The 18,255-nt window shown below is 34.8% G+C and overlaps 1 long non-coding RNA gene across 1 annotated transcript in view; it reads left to right on the top strand.

The window, feature by feature from the left end:
* Window positions 1-10,454, top strand: part of LOC131040399 (uncharacterized) — a 37,072-nt gene extending 26,618 nt beyond the window's left edge. The window contains exon 4 of the long non-coding RNA XR_009104839.2: window positions 10,151-10,454. This is a non-coding gene — a long non-coding RNA (uncharacterized LOC131040399). The remainder of the gene's footprint in view (window positions 1-10,150) is intronic.
* The last annotated feature ends 7,801 nt before the right edge of the window (window positions 10,455-18,255 follow it).

Here is an 18,255-nt window from a genome sequence, read left to right on the forward strand (position 1 = left end):
AGAAAGGGAGGCAAAATCTATCAGAAGGGTGCTCGATTCCTATGAGCTATGCTCCGGCCAATGCTTGAATAAGAACAAGTCTTTGGTTTTCCTCCTAAATACCAATAGAAGGTGCATGTCTAAAATTGCAGAAATTTTGGAGTTTGAGCTAGGAGAATTTCCGATTACCTATCTTGGTGTCTCACTCTATGCTGGAAGAGTCGACAACAAATTGTGGGAGGAGGTGATCAGCAAATGTCAACACAAAGCGGCGTCCTGGAAAAACAGGTGGTTGTTGCAGGCCGAGAGAATTCAAATGATCAAGGCAGTCTTATCTGCCATCCCCACTTATTACATGTCTTGCTATAGGTTAAGTAATAGAGCTTCCCTGGCTTTGGACAGTTTTCTTAAGAAATTCATGTGGGATGGATTGAAGGAAACCAGAAGGATCCCATTGATTAATTGGGACAGTGCCTGTATGATCAAGGATGAAGAAGGGGCAGGCCTTAGAAAGATGAATTTACAAAATCTGGCTTTAGGAGTTAAGCTGGCTTGGAAGATGTTCAAATATCCTCAAAAACTGTGGTGCAGAATTCTGGTAGCGAAATACCTTGACTCCAATTATCCCGACAGAATCCTGACAGTGGCCAATTCAGTAAGAGGTTCTCCATTCTGGAAATTCATTTGGGAAAGTTGTAAGCTGCTCACGGAACACCTTACCTGGAAGATTGGCAATGGTAAAAGAGCGAGATTTTGGCGTGATTCTTGGAATGGGGATGAGCCAATAGCAGACAATTTTGAGGATAAGATTGGGTCAACCAAGTTGAAGCATTTGTTGGGTCGTGGGTGGCTGATTATTTCCAAAGTCTTCCCAACCTATCCTTTGTAAAATGAAAGAGTGTGGGGGAATGGCATCAAGCAAACCACAAGCGGCTCTCAGATGTTCTCCTATCTAAAAAGGTGTTCCCCTCAGAGGAGGAAGATAGCCTGCTATGGAGTGCATCCAAATCGGGGGACTACAGAGTGAATCTTGGTTATGAGCTTCAGAGGAAGAGAGAGAGGAATGGTAATTGGCCTTCAACCTTGTGTTAGAGCAAGTGGCCTCTACCAAAAGCGAGGGCCTTCTTATGGATTGCTATCCACAGTAGAATTCTCACTGGCAGTAGATTGAAATCGATTGGGATCTCGGGGCCAAATTGGTGCATCTTGTGTAAACAGGAGGAGGAAACGACAAATCGTCTCCTTTACTGGTGCCCATTTGCCAGTCAATATTGGGATTCGCTCCTAGACTTGTTGCACTTCCCCACCGCTAAAAAATTAACCTTGAAGGACTAAATTAGGGAATGAAGATTTAGTCTCTTTCGGCAAGCAATTAGGCTTTAGACAGATGACAAGGGCCCCAGCCAATGGGGCCTCTGGAGGATTTGCCATAATCTGAGATCCACGCAGTATCCTTTTTTCATTTTTGGAATCTCACAATAATTGGATGAGCGGGAGGGTAACTAGCCTCAAAAATAATCTAGATTTTGTCATTATTAATGTGCATGGGCCTATCCTTAATGAGGATTAAAAAAGAGTATGGGAGGAAATTGAGAATTTCACAAATACCCTTAATTAGATATGTATCTTAGGTGGGGACTTCAATGCAATTTTGCATCAGCATGAGAAGCGAGGAGGCTTATGTATAAATGCTTGTTCTTCTCTTGACTTTGCAGATTGGATCCATCGTAGTGGCATGAGTGAGATTATTATTGTTAAGGAAGCCTTTACCTGGAACAATCGTAGGCTAGAGTTTAGTAACATTGCAGAGAAACTAGATAGATTCTTTGTTTTGGGCAGTCTCATCAACTTTCCGTATACCTTGGATGCCTCTATTCTACATTTCTCAAGATCGGATCACTTTCCTATTCAACCTGACATTCAAGGCGAAGATGGTCCAAAACAATGCCCTTTTAAATTTGACAATATGTGGTTGAAAGATGATAACATCCTCGAGCTTCTAAAGGAGTGGTTGAATGTGGCCAAGGTCTTTGGGTCTGGGATCTTTAAGATTGTTAACAAACTTAAGATTATTGAGCAAAAGCTCATTCATTGGAATAAAGAACACCTTCGCAATATTTTTGACAATAAAGCCCAAGTGGAATTTGAGTTGGTAGAAGTTAATGAGAAAGTGTTGAGACATGAGATGGATGAGACCCTGTTTCTCAAAGAAAAGAAACTCCTTGCCAATCATGAATCAATTTTGCCAAAGTCTTCTGGAAACAAAAATCTAGAGAGACGTGGCTAGAAGAGGGTGATAAGAACACCAAATTCTTTCATAATAGTGTGAGGATGAGAAGAGTTATAAATCATATCTCCAAGATTAAGTTAAGTGGTGGCTTTGAGGTGGTTAATCCTAAATCCATTGCGACAGACGTTGTAGACTTCTTTTCTCTTATCCTCAATTCTGATTGGAGCCCTCATGGCTCTATTTAGGACAAGTTTATCACGTGTATCCCAAAGCTTTTGAGTAAGGACCAAACTGATTCTCTTACTGCTAAATTTTCTTTAGCAGAAGCAGCTCTTATGCAGATGAGCCCAGATAAATCCCCTAGGCCAGATGGCTTTTCGACTAGTTTCTTTCAAAAATGTTGGCCCTTCTTAGGTGAGGAAGTAACGACAGCTCTGGAAGGAATGAGGAACATGGGTAATATCCTCAAATAAATTAACAATACTTTTTTGGCCCTTATCCCTAAAAAGGGTAAACCTAAGCGTTTTGATGAGTTTTGACCCATTGTCTTGTGCAATACTATCTATAATTTTTTTTCTAAAACTCTAGCTAATAGGCTTCAAAAATTCCTTCCCCTATTGATTAGTGAGGAACAAACGGGTTTTGTTCCTGGAAGATCTATTTCTAATGGGGTTATTATAGCTCAGGAGGCAATACACTATGTCTAGAAGAATGGCAATCCCAATATGCTCTTAAAGATTGACATTAGGAAAGCATATGATAAGGTGAATTGGAGATTTCTATGCAGATGCTTAGAAGCTTTTGGATTCCCCCCTCTGTGGATTAATTTGATTTTTTAATGTATCTCTACGCCTAAATTCTCAGTACTGGTTAATGGCACTCCTGGAGGATTTTTTAGTTCCTCTAGGGGTTTGAGGCAGGGACATCCTCTATCCCCTTTTCTCTTCATTATTATGGTTGAAGCCTTGGGGAGATTGATTTCTAGGGCCAGGGAGGTGTCAAGTATTAGAATCACTAGCAACCTTGACCCTATAACGCATTAGCAATTTGTGGATGACACTATGCTATATGGGCTTAGCAATCTAGGTGAGGTTCGGGGTTTTAAGAAAATCTTGGACTCTTACTCTGGGGCTTCAAGTCAAGAAATCAATCCAGCTAAATCAGAAGTCTTCTTTTTTAACATTAAGTTAAGTATACAAAAAGGCATCTGTGGTATTCTGAATTTCAATCTAGGAAGCCTTCCCGGTAAGTATGTAGGCTTGCCTTTGGATAAGGGCTATGGGTCATCTAATCTGCTGGATGGAGTAGTAGAAAAGATTAAAAGTAGGGTAGCAACCTGGAAGGGTAAGGGGCCATCCTCTGCAGGCAAAGCTACTCTGTTCAAATCGGTTTTGGCTGCTATGCCTATCTACTAGCTTTCATGTTTCAACTTGCCCCAGTCCAAAAAGGAAATACTAAACAGACATCTAAGATCTTTCTTTTGGCAAGGGGCGGAAGAGAAGAAACGAATCTCCCTAATGGCTTGGGACAAGATTTGTAGGCCTAAGTCAGCAGGGGGTATTGGGATTAAGGACATTAAGGTCCGAGCAGGGCGTTAGGGGCCAAATTAGTATGGAGAATGTTCAGATCTCCTCATCTTAAGTGGGCCCAAATCCTCTACCATAAATATCTCTGTGGTAGGGATCATATGAGTCTCTTCAGGGACTCCTTCCCTCCGAGAGGCTCACGTATATGGAACTTTATGCTGGACTGTAGGAAAATCATCTTAGACAAATTATCATGGAATTTGGGAAAGAGGGGTAAAGCCCTCTTCTAGTTGAACTCTTGGGGAGGTTTTCCAGTCCTTCAACAAAAAGTTAACCTGGAATCATCTAGAGAAGTGCTTGAATCTGTGTGGGGTAGGAATGTCAAGGACTACATCACGCCTTCTGCGGGGGACTTAGCTAAGGATTGGTCTTGGAGATCCATTGATTAGGTAAACATCCCTTCCAGGGAGAAATTGTTGCTTCAAGACATCCTTAAGAATAGGATGCTTACCTTCAACTTAGGGTCAGATTCTTTTGTTTGGGATGAGTCGAAATCAGGAGAATATACCTCAAAAGATGGTTACAATCTCCTCTTGAGTCAGCAACTTTCCTCTTCCACCTCTGTCCCTGCAACCTTGTGTTGGGACAAGATGTGTCTACCAAAGGCAAGATTGTTCTCATAGTTAGCCCTCCAGAATAAGATTTTAACAGTAGATAGATTCAGAAAGATGGGCTATGCAGGGCCTAGCAGATGTCCCTTGTGTGAAGAGGTTGAAGAAGACAAAGACCACATCCTTCTAAATTGTAATTATGCCTCTAAGTGTTGGATATGGTTGTGCAACAAATTAGGGCGGTCCTCTGCCTTTCCCAATACCATCCTTGGGATGTTTCAGGCATGACCAATTCTTTTAAAGAATTCCCTTTATGGGGGACTTTGGAACCTTGCCCCCTATTTGGTTATCTGGGAACTCTGGAAGGAATGCAATAGGAGGCTCTTTAAGGAGCAAAAGATGGAATGGACTGTTTTGGTGAATAAAATAGAAGCCTCAATAGTGGAGACTTTAAATAGTAGAACCTCTAAATTTCCTAGTAATCTCTCAGAGATGAACTACTAGGATGAGAAGACGAGGGGGAGGTGGTTTGGTTTGAGGATCCCACCCTTTATTGGAATTGGAAACTCTAACAATCAGGAGTTGAGAAAGGCCTGCAAGTGGCGAGCCCCTAAAAAGAGCTTGTTTAAACTAAACTTCAATGGTGCTTCCCGTGAGAATCTAGGTCTTGTAGGCATTGGATGTTGTCTGCATGATGAGGGTGGGAGGGAATTGGCCAGGGTAGCAAAACCCATAGGGTTTGAATCCAACAACAAGGCTGAAATCTTAGCCCTAATTGAAGGTCTCCTTCTTTGTCAAAATAGAGGTATCCGCAAACTGGCCATTGAAGGAGACTCGGCCATTATTATCAATGGCCTTAGTAAAGGTTCTCTGACTGATTGGAAGCTGAATGAGCTCTTATCTAGATCTCTTTGTCTCCTTAAAAATTTCAAGAAAACGACCTTCAACCATATATACAGAGAAGGAAACTCCAGAGCGGATGAATTAGCTAATGTTGGAGCTGATGGGCAGATCATTAGTTAGGAGGGGCTAACCCCAGATCGAAGAATTTATTAAGAATTTATTTTTGGCTCTCTGGTCTTAGACAGAAAGCTTAATTTCTTCTTAAGATCATCTGTTAGAGCCTCTTGAGATTTTATTTCTATCAGTATGCATATGTATATATGGATATGCATATATATATATAGACACACACACACACACACAAAATATGTGTGTGTGTGTGTGTGTGTGTGTGTGTGTGTATTAATATTCATATAGATATAGTGTATACTAATAGGAATAAGAGATTACGGTGCTTCAAGAGTCAGCTTTATTTCTATAAACTCCAGAGTGGATTTAGCTAATGATGGAACTGATGGGTAGTTCATTAGTTAGGAGGGGCTATCACGGGATCGAAGATATATATATAAAATACAATATCAAGCAAGCAAGGCTAATCTCTTCTTGGACACACACACACACACACACACACACACACACACACAGAGACATATATATACATACATACATACATATATATATATACATATAAATGTGTATATGAAATGAAAAAGATATAATATTATATATATAAATTTAAAATTTTATATAAAAGCATATTGCATTATTAAAAGGAATTTAAAGTAAATTTTAGATCTTATTTTTAAAATTTAATAGTTTACCATTTATGATTTTAAATGAGAAAACCATTATACATATATAATAATTTGAGTGATTTTATAAAGTTTAAAAGATTATCTTTATATATATATATATATATATATATATATATATATATATATATATATATATATATATATATATATATATATATATATATATATATATATATATATATATATATATATATATATATAATTTATGAATACAAGATGAAGTATTGATTTTATTTTCATTGAAAGCTTTGAAGGTGGAAAACAAATTATATTGGATTAATTATGCTACATATAACAACTTGAAAGATAGATTGATCAAATTAATTTATATATTTAAAATAATGTTAAAAAGTAAATATTGGGGATAGATGTTATACTCCAAGTAAATAATTTTAGACATATTATTTTATAAATAGTCCATCAAATAAAGGATATAATGGAATTTATGATGTTAACTTCTTAGAAACTTATTATAATTAATTTATCACTATGATGATTAGATAAAAGCTTAATTCTTCCATAAGAAAATTAGTTTATTTTATTTGTTAAGTATACTTATTCTTAAAATGATTTTAAAAATTAGACTAAATCCAAGCATAATTGAGCTTAGCTTTGAAAATTAGTTCTATTTAGTCCAAAGTAATTTAATTATTTTCATTTTCATTTCAAACACTTATCATCAATTTCATACACCTGATCTTTTGATTCAATAGTAGTTAATTTTCCCCTTTAAGCAGTTAGTATTAATAATTTCATTTTAACACTAGATCCATTTCTAAAACAATTATTATTGTCCTTTCAAAAGTGTATTTGAGTATTATCCAAGATAATTAGATAAACTATCCATATATTTCAAACTATTAGGCAATTACTTTGGGAATGAGTTTTATTCTTCAAACAAATAATATTGAGCTATTCATGCTATTTGAAAGTGTTTTAAGGATGTGTGACATAAAATGAAGTAGATCATCTATTTTCATAAGCTTTTTATGGTTAAATTATTTTAGTCTTATAGTGTTCGCAATAGTAGTTAAATTTATATAAGACTGGTTTAATTTACTTAAAAGGATTGGACAATTCTGTTAGAATAAATAATATGGATCTCTCTAAGAAATAAGTTATTATTGGAATTAACTAAATCTCTTGAGTAATTCAAGCTTAGCAGAACTAATCCCAAGTGGTTGATTCATTTAAAGAAAATAGTATCGATTAAATTTAAATAAACCTTCAAGTATTTAGCAATAATCTTCAAAGGTAGTAGATTATTAATAGTTGGGTTCCTTCAGCACAATTCTTTGTTAGGCTTGTTTTAAAGTCTTATCTCAACTAAGTAGTGTTATTTATAGTAATTAGATTAATTTCAAATTTTAGTATTAAATAGATTTTATTTCAAGGAACTACTACTCTACAACTATAGTTTTTCTTTCAAAATATTTAGTATCTTACAAGTATTATATTTACTACTAAAGATTCATTCTTGGTGCAATTAGTACCTTTCAAGCATTTAGACTCATTTCCTTTTTGAAGCAAATGGTACTATGGATTTTAATTTCAAGTTCCATTATTTTATTGCTTTCATTGCAAGTAACAATTAGTTTATTTCTTTATAATTTTGCAAAGGATTTAGCATTAGTCTAAGAGCAACTAGAAATAGATTGATTAAAAATTATTTATTAGGATCCTTATTATTATTTACATTGGTTAACTAGCAAGTGTTTAGACTCTTTTCTAATCTTATTTTCAAACATTGTGGTTATTTTGAAGCTTACTGTTACAATAGTTTTTCCCCTTCAAATAAGGGTCATTTGGAAGTAAATTCCAAGGGGCGGATAATCCCCCTTGGATCGATAATCTAAAAAGATAAATTTTGAAATGAATTTGCATCCACTAAGTTAAACCTTAGAAAACCCCATTAGGGTTTGGTTGTGTGTGATATTTTGAAATTTATTTATCTTGATGAAAATTCAACGAATGATAATAGGTCAAGGTAGACATATATAATAGGAAATGGGACTTTGTTGTTTTAGGCCACAAGCAGAAGGCTACCTTGAGCCTTAATGCTAAAGAGCTACCATCGTGGGTAGCAACTGCAGAGAAACTGTTTGGGACTTTTACCCTAGAAAGGGTTGTGTACCCACCAAATAGTTTACATTAAACCATAGCTAGAAACCAAAACTACATATTCTACATCTTGATCCTGTACCGAAACGGGTATGGGGATTAAGATTTGGTTAAGAGTGATTAGTTGGTTTTTGGATCTATTTAGTCCCTCATTCAAAGGGTGTAGATAATATAAATGAAAGATTAAAATTAAATCAATGCATACTTAGAAGGAATCCTGTATGGATTCGCTTGACTTCTTGAGGCTTTAGGCCAAATTCCGAGGCGAAACTCAAGCTTGTTTATATAATTATTTTAATATACTCCTAAGGACGACAACCTCAATGCACTCCTAGTAGGGGAGTGTAGTCTTTAGAGAGTGACTCGGGACTCAGATGGTCCTGATGAGTCTAAAGTCTCTAGCCAGAGCATTTCCTATTCTTATGAATAGATGCCTACTCTGTTTGGGTAGATGCCTATCCTGAATTGGATAGATGAAACCCCTTGTCCTGTATGGTTAGATGCCTATCCTGATTTGATGGATGTTTATCTCGTTTGGATAGATGTACCTGAGTATGCAATTGAATCAAACATAATTAAATAAATAGATTAAAAAAAAATCCGTCAAAAAATTTGGGTTAAGTTAAGTGGGTCATTACATTACTTGGTGACAACAATGAGCAATACAAAATATATGTATGGCCAAGTGCCAAATTAATAAACTATTGGTCAATATTAGTATATTGCAATAAAAAATTGTCTTTAGATGTTAATATTTTTTGATCTACTACACAATTAGAAATGATTATGTGTGTATGCAATTGGGATAATAGGGGTTTGGGGAATAATTTCAAAACCCATTTGAGTATTTTATGGATTTAATCCTCTTTTCATCAAATTGGATGCTCCTTGAGGCAAGGGATGTGGATCTCATGAATGTAATCCAAAAGCATGGGGCCTATACATGGACTGATAAGCATGGAAGGTTTATTTACTAAAACTCTTGATTGGTTCTTATTTGCCATCAATTGGTCACAATCCCCTCAATTTTTTAGATACCCAATTTCAAGCTCTAATCATTTTCTTTTGTTGAAAAAATGCTTTACATAAAAATAAAGCTCAATTTTGGAATAAAAAATCTTTCAAATATGTTTTTAAGGAGAAGACTATAATACAAAAGGAACTAAAATAATTAAACCAAAATTTTATTTCCTCTTGTATCTTTAATTGGATTGCATATAAGAAAAATATTCAATGTCTCAACAAGCATAAATTTTATCTAGAGAAGAGATTTTCTAGAAATCCAAATTTAGAGAAACCCAGTTGGCTGCGGTAGATTTAAACACAAAAGGATTCCACAATACTTCAAAAGTTAGGAGAAGCCAAATAGAATCAACAACATTTCATAAACAGACAATCATCATGTAACAAAATGTGAATGTATCCATCTTGAATTCACTTCCTTTTTTCAAAACATGGCGGTGAGTTGTCATCTGGTGAATCAAAGTCATTTTGCATCACAACATTGGGGAATACGAGACTGGTCGATTTGTCTAATTTCTTTGACATTTTCTATGTTGATTGATGTCATTTAGATCATGCCTTAGTTAATATAAATATAGATCACATAACATAGGTTTCGAGTAAAGAAAAATGGTGACAGGTATATAGGCATTATCCACCATTGTGGATTGAATCTATATTAAAAGAATTTATTTCAAATAGTTTGCTTATCTTATCTATTCACTAAAGTCAATTCTTAGGGAAATTGAGTGGGGTATCGAGTTGAATTCTTTGTAATATTGTCCTTTGTGTGAGAAACCTTTTGTGGAAAATCTTTGGAGTTGTCTTTACCTAATCTGTAGTACCCCTGCCCTAATCAAATTTTTAAACCCGATTTGATCTTGGTTGACTTTTTAAGTGGCTTTCTTGGATGGTTGATTTACCATGTTGTAATGTTATAGTCAGGTATTATGCTTAATGGTAAATGTTGATTTCGCATCGATTCTTAATATATATGTATGCATGTGTGGTTTATTGTTGCAGGAGATTGCAGGTACAGTACCTTTTAGGTACGAGGTTTCATTGCCACCTGGCTTCGCAGGTCTGAATGTACCTTTTTAGTCCAGAGGAAGTGGTTTAGGTTGTCGTAAGGCCCCACGTTTTACCCTAGTCGTGCTCAAGTGAGCGTCGTCAGTCGTCCGTCAATTTTCCCTTTCGTTGGGTATGCGGGTCATGTATCTGTTTGGTTTTCTTGAGTTACGTGTTGTGTGTTTGGTAAAAAAAAATGATTATTAAATCCCAAGTATTTAATTAGATTAAATGTGTTTTTACGCATTCGTAAATTAAAGGGAGTAAATTAAATAGGACCCCTCTGTGTGATTAATCAATTATTAGATTGCTAAATTCATATTTGTAGCAAGTTGGTTAAATGCTTATTTTTAAATGATGAATTAATTAAGTATGTGCATTTTAAAAAGAAAGGTTAAATAGTATTGGAAAATTAATATCTTACCCTCATTGTCATTTTGGAAAACAGAAATGTTAGTTTTAATTTGTTTGAGAAAATCAATTTTGACAAGAAAAGCAATTTTTGCATATTAAATTTATTGGGAAATGATTTTCATTTGGGTGGAAAATAATTTCAACCTAAAAAATAGACTTTTGGTCAAAAATTTCCTTTTAACCTAGGTTTTCAGAAAATTTTTAGGGAGTTGTTTTTGGAATGGAAAATGGTTGGGCATTTTTGGTTGGAAGATATTCTTGAGCTTGCGGGTTGGGGCTCTTCATCAAACCACTTCCAGGATTGCATATGGAGGTAGGATTATTGTTAATCTCTTTTGTTGTAAAAAAATTACTGATTTGTTTTTGAAGAAATATGTGTCTGTTTGTTGAAAAATCTTTCAGATTTGTGGAATAAGGAAGAGTAGTAGTTAAATCTCGAATTTGAATCCTCCTTGCTTTCATTTCCAACCTCCAGATCAATTCTTGTTTGTTCAAATTGATTTTTATACTGAAAATGGGTGTGGTTGTTCTCAGTAGGTTTTGTTAAGAAATTTCATTTTGAATCTCTTATTTTAGTTCATAAATTGTGAAATTAGTTTGTGTCTGGCAAAATTGGTTGGATGAACGTGTGTAATTGGTTCCATTTGCCCAAATATGGAATTTTCTTGGTGAAATTTTTCCAGTTTAAGGTTTCTGGGACTGGTTATTTTATAAAAAAAAAATAGTATATGGAAATCATTAGTAATCTGGAAAATTAATTCTCATAATTTTTGTCTCAGTCTAAGATTGTGCAGTAAATTGCAGGTTTTCTAATTTAATATATATATATATATTTCTGTGTGTGTGTGTGTGTGTTAACCCCCCTCACGTGGCAGGGTATACCCCACCACGTGGAATGGTAGCTTCTGCTACCATAGGGTAGCAACGCTACCGCTCGGTAGCGGCTGAGTGCTACCAAAGGTAGCAACCATTGCCATAACCCTTCCTTTTTCGGTGTATAATTTGGACCACCGTATAAATTGGTTTGTTGTTCTATAACAGCATGGTTATTAATTTATGCTTTCGTTTCATTTTTTAATATAGCTCGTTAAAAGTAAAATAATATATATGTTTTTGGTAAATTCTAGAAAGTGAAATAATATATATATGTATATATTTGAAAAATCTTAAGAAATGAAATAATATATCTTATCTGAGAATTTTAGAAAGGAAATAATATAGTATTTGAATATTGGTGAAAGAAATATTATATTATTTGTTAATTCTTAGAAATTAAACAATCTATTAGTTGGAAATTTTTGAAATTAAATAATATGTTAATTGGGGAATTGGAAGATGGATAGATATAGTTAGAAATTTGATAATAGTTTCTCTTAATGAAATATGGATATTAGATGAGAAAATACATTTATTAATGTTTTGTTTTTATGTATTGGAATATAGGCACAATCATATAATTGCAATTTTGGTATTGAAATTATTATGTAATGGTTATTTTGTTCAAATATTGTATTTGGAAATTTAGATCAATTAGAAAACTTGATCGATTTGTATGTTTAGCGATATGGAAAAACGATTGTCATTACATATCTATGTCAATGAGTGTTTAAATTTTTATATTCGCATCTGATTAAAGAATGGCAAGTCCTTGATTATGAGTGTTGGATATTGTCATATGGTTATTTTGTATCTGGTTATGTCCTTGATCTCGAGTATTGACTGTTTTCATGTGATGTTTTGTATCTGGTCATGTCCTTAAATGCAAGTGTTGGATGTTTTTATGTGGTTGACTGTCGCTGGTCATGTCTCTAGTCAAAGAATCGTCAATCAGTACACCTCATGTAAGGATTGGTTTGGCCAAGTGGGTATTCCTACCATATTAAACTTTGTAAACTAGTCCTTGTGTATACCTTGGTTTTAGGAGTTTAAATTGATTGCGGTTTAGTGTCATATGGGAGAGTGGCTTTCGAGTGGGGGTTGTGCCCAAAGTGGTAGCAGGCTAACCCATCGAAAGTGTCTAAATAAGTGATAACTTAATAGTTTATTTGGAAGTTTAGTAGATAAAAACACTAAGTAAGATAATTGTGTCTCATGCATGGGATGAGTGCTAGTATAGACTTGAAATGCAGTGAGAAGGCCTGGAATGACAAACCAACAATCTTGTCTTCACGAAAGGATGTGTTGGGTCCACATGAGACTTGGATGGGCCGGAGGTTCGGGAAAGGTTGCCAAGGTAACCCAGTGGATGGGGTTGGGACCTATGGAGACCTGCCAGGATAACCATACCAAGCTATGTGATGACACTCGTCCCTTATGTTCACTAGTGTGCAATTTGTGTTGTCTTGTTAGGAGCACTATTGTGGAGTCATATCTGGTTGTTTATGCCTTTGAGAGTACCCAATATTCATGTTAGACCATGGGTTGCTTATGATGGATTGCAAGGACTTAGTGTCGCGGGTGCTCCAGTTGTACTTTTGTATTTGTTTTTTATCATGTTTCCTTCTTTTGGGATCATTCATGTATCTTTTGACCGGTATGGTCATATGTATCATTTGTATGTACGCCTTATTGGCAGCTTGTAATGGATGTGAACCTTATGTATTCTTCACCCTATTATTTATTAGAGGGGTCTTGTAGTTGAGCAGACCCAGAGATGTAGCCCATTATGGGTGAACTTCGATATCAATTTGGTGTTATGTGGTGTATGTGTTCATCTGGCTCTTTTTTATTTTGCTTGTATGGATGGCATTATGGTTAAAATGTATAATGTGGATTAGATGATATTAATCTTAAATATATGCATGAAGTTATTAAATGCAGTAATATGGATCATGAAGAATGTAGGTTAGCATAATGGAAAGTATTCATTAGCTTTTAATGCTATTAAAGTATGTACGGAAATTAGATGCATGGGATATGTTTTAATTTAAGGTTGGATGTAATGTATGGTTAAATTGTAATGGATGAACTTAATCATGTTACCCATATTCTAACCTATTGAATGAATTTAACCATTGTTTAAGTATATTTATGTCATTAAGTTAATCAATTTAATTGGATTAATTAGCGTGATTTGAGTTAGTGTTGAACCAAGTAATCACGTTGGGAAACCCTTTAGGTGTTAGTTAAGTCTTCCATTGTGTAATTTGAACTTAATGTTATCTCAATATATCATTATTTTGTTTTAACTTTAAAAAAAAAAAAATTGCACTCTATTCTTGTGTTAGTGTTATCCCTTCAGGGTTTCCTGGCAAGGCATTACATAATCATCTTGAACTCTTTGGAGAAAGTAACAACGGACACACATATATTACGTAACAAAAAAAATACAGAGATATCAACTAAGTATAACGATCATAGATTCCTAGAAATACTAAAAGACCATGTAGGTTATGCTAAACTAGTTATATAGTGTAAGAGATCTTTACAAAAGGGGGGCACAATTACATAAATTTGCATTTTTTTTAAAAAGAGTTTTCAGATTTATACTATTTGTTGTATATATTATTAACCAATATAAAGTAATAATCATGTTTTTAATAACATCAATAATTTCTTCTACCACAAATTGAGTTTGTCTCATTAAGAGTTTAACATTGGAAATTTGATTAGACTCACTTACTAGTTTACTATACTCCCAAACAACGATGATTCTCTCTTTAAAATTCTTACTCTTTAACAATTTTAAGAAGAAACTAGATATTTTATTTGTTTTTTTTTAACCATTCCATCTATGATCAAACCCTAAGGCCTTCAACTCTATATATATAGAATTTTCTTGATTGAAGGGATCAATTTGAAGCTTAGATTGAACAGAGAAAAGTTCTTGTAGTTTACCCTTTTTTCTCCTATTATCAATAGATTTATTTTTCCCCATAATTTTAAATAGACATATCCATCTATTTACATTAACATTCAGCCTATCAATAGCAACTTCCCTTTTCAATAGAGTTGTGTTGATCTTTTTTAGTGTGAACATGGCAAAATTGTTGTAATCTTTGTTTGAAATTAAGCTTGACTTTATTATTCCTCTTGATATCATCAGGCTACTTCTTATAGTGGAGAAATATATTACACTCAATAGGCTAGTGGTCAAAAAGAGTGCATGGGTGGACTTGGACATAATTTCCTTGATCAACTGATCAAGACTAAAGAATTCACTATTTGCATAAAACATTGTCCAGCCTATAGTTAATTATTTTAGGATATATTATTTACAATCACACCATTAGAAGTAGATACTTACGTTTTCTCTTTTATGACCTTTAAGGGGGTCCAAAAGCTTGAGACTTTTTTCATCCCGATCCAAAAAAAAAACTTCTCATTACGTTTCCAACCCATCTCCATTCCACCAATTTTGTCTTCAATACTTTCAATCATATTGAAATCTCCTCCTTGAATATAGGAGATATTAAGGAGGCTACAGAACCAATTCCATAGATTTATTGTGGTGCGGTCACGACAAGAGTGTCCTTAAAGAGAATAGTCTGGACTATTCAACAAAAGTTACACAATAGAAACAACTCAAAGTGATGGAGGCAATGCAAAAACAAACTATATTAAATCATGAAAATCAGTTACAAATTATCGGCAACATGTGAGCTCCAAGATTCGGCCCACATGCCTGAATACAAAACATGTGTGCTATGCAACATTTAGCTCAAGCAAGAATGCAAGCCAACTTTGGACCTCCTAACCTACAGAACTATCTCCTATCCTCAAAAACTTGATTCTAAATGCTTCGTTACATTGATGTATATGATCAAGGATGATCTGCTTCGGCCCAAGGTGAAACAATCCCTGATGAACAAGATGAAACGTGTAAAACAACATGGCCGGCCTCTGCCAAGGAGATCCATCCGAAAAATCCATAAGATGAAGTGCAAACCTAAGGGAAGGTCGTCCACACGCCAAGGAACATTGGAAACAATGAATTGAAGCTCTGCAAGCTATGGAAATGATCCGCAAGATTCACCAATAGCAAAATAGGTCCAAGAGGTTCTGGTGTTCTCAGCCAGAAAATAGTCTCGAATTTCGGAAGCAATAAATTGTCGAGAAAAGATCCAAACATTCCACAAACTTAGGATAAGTCAAATGAACATTTCCACAATCAAAATATAGCTCCACAAGATCTTGGGAGAAAATGAAAAGAAACACAATGAAATGTTGAACTACAAAACATGAACAAACTAAAAGAATTTTTTTTTGGTTGATGCAAGGTTGCCAAGAACCAGGGATGCTCCTGCATCAGACATCTGGGCTTGTTGAAAAAGTGAGTCCCTCACTTTTCTAGGGTTAGAGGAAAACCAAGGCAGTCTACCTCTGCTTGAGAAATCCATGATGAATCTTCAACTAGTTTGTCCTTCTACTTCTATATTGGTTGCTCTGGGTGCTACGCCCAATACTATTATCTGAAATATCTTCAATCTGATCTGGTATTTGTTGAGGCATCTTCTTCTTCAAGTCTTCTATATTGTACTCACTAAATTTTGTCTCATGATACTGATGTAGATCTATACTATTGAATATAGGTGAAATGCCCAAACTATCTGGTAACTCCAGTTCATATGCATTTCCAGAACTGAATTTCCTCAAGATCTTACAAGGCCCAAAATTTCTCATCTTCGTCTTGTTATAAGTTCCAACTGGAAATCTCTATTTTCTCAGATACACCATCACTTCATCCACTACTTCAAATTCCTTATGTCTTCTCTTCTCATCCACTCTCTCCTTATACTTACTGTTCATGTCCTCCAGATGTTATTTAACATGTATATGTATTGTCTTCATATGCTTTGCAAATTCTTCTGCTTCTACACTCCTCTTGTCTTCATTACTAATGTCTCTCAATTTTGATATGCCTCTAGGGTGTACTCCGATAACAATCTCAAAAGGTGTTCTTTGGGTACTCTTGTTCACTGAATTATTGTAGGCAATTTATTCTTGTGCAATAATCAAATCCCAACTTCCAATTTTCTCTCCCACTAAGAACCTCAGCAAATTTCCCAAGCTCCTATTCACTACCTCTATTTTGTGAAAAGTAGAACTAAACTTTAAATCTGTCTTCATCTTCTTCCAAAGTGTTCTCCAGAAATATCCAACAAACTTAGTGTCTCTGTCTGAAACTATGCTCTTAGGTAATCCATGCAATCTCACCACTTCTTTGAAGAATTGGTCTGTAACATGTACTGCATCTGTTGTCTTTTTACAAGGTATTAAATGCACCATCTTTGAGAATCCATCCACCACCACAAATATAGAATCATTTCCTCTCTGTGTTTTAAGCAATCCAAGTATAAAATCTATGCTTATGTCCTCCCAAGGTCTCCTTGAAATTGTCAAAGGCTTATACAATCCCACATTCTAACTACTACCTTTTCCAAGTTGACAAATCCTACATCTCTACACAAATTTCCTAACATCATTATGAATCTAAGGCCAAAATTTGTTCTCATTCACCAATGATATTGTCTTATGAACTTCAAAGTGTCTGGATAATCCTCCACTATGCTTCAACTTTATTAGATTTTCTCTCATAGAACTTCTAGGTATGCACAACTAAACTCCTCTAAACAACATCTCATCTTTAATGAAATACTGCCATTGACTCTTTTGAGAGGTATGTCAATCCTCTCATCCTTTGACACTTTTGAGAGGTTTTCACCATTGGATACACCCTTTCTTTTTACTTTTTCATGATCTAATATTGTCATTGCATGGTTTCCACCATTAGATCTATTATTTGTTTTATTCATTTTACGAATAAGAGAATTGGCACTCCCTTAATTGTGAGCTTTGTATTTGAAATCACTAGTGGAACTTGTTTTGAGATTTACCAAACAGAGGTAGTGAACAATATCATCATCATTTGGAAATATGGGTATATTAGGAGGTTATTTTTGTTCCCAATCAATGAGTTCTGGGTGTTCCAAGGGTAGGGAATTGTTTGGTTGGTCAAGGTCGAAAGCTATAATGGTCATGATAGAAACATTGTCACGGGGCTTACCAGAAAAGTCGAGATCTATGATGTTACTCTCCTCGAGATTGTCTGTCTCACTCGGTATCTAATCATCCTCACTAGAGTCATCGTCAATATGTTGTGATCCAAATTCAAATGGTCGATACCCTGAGCTTTGTCCCTCATAGAGTATAGGTGTATATGTTTGTACCACATCAATATCTTTATCTTTACAAGACCATTCAGAAGGTGAATCCCATTCCCTTTCATTTGAGTCTATTTCAGAACTAGCTTGCAATCTGTGGATTTGTTCATAAAGATTTTGAGTGGCTTTTTCTTTTATATCTTCTAGGTATCCCAGTCTTGTCTTATCCCTTGTATTAGAGGAAGTAGGTTGTATTAGTTCTCCAATGTCTTATTTTCATTTTCCAATAGGACCTTTTCCATCATATCCCATCCTTGGCATCATCTTGAATTTGTTATCATATTGATCTATTGGTAATCTGATATTTAAGGCCTCCTCCTTAGATTCATCTTCATCTTTGTAAAGCCATTGTAGGACGTCTTTGTCATCATTTTAATCAACTAGAGTACCTTCTTTTACAAATGAACCATCAAAAATCTTGATTGGTTGTGAAGATTGTTGTTTGGATGTTGATGGTTGTCCATATGATCCTAGAGAAATTGG

This window comes from Cryptomeria japonica, chromosome 7 (assembly GCF_030272615.1).
Source record: "Cryptomeria japonica chromosome 7, Sugi_1.0, whole genome shotgun sequence".
Classification (NCBI taxonomy): domain Eukaryota; kingdom Viridiplantae; phylum Streptophyta; class Pinopsida; order Cupressales; family Cupressaceae; genus Cryptomeria; species Cryptomeria japonica.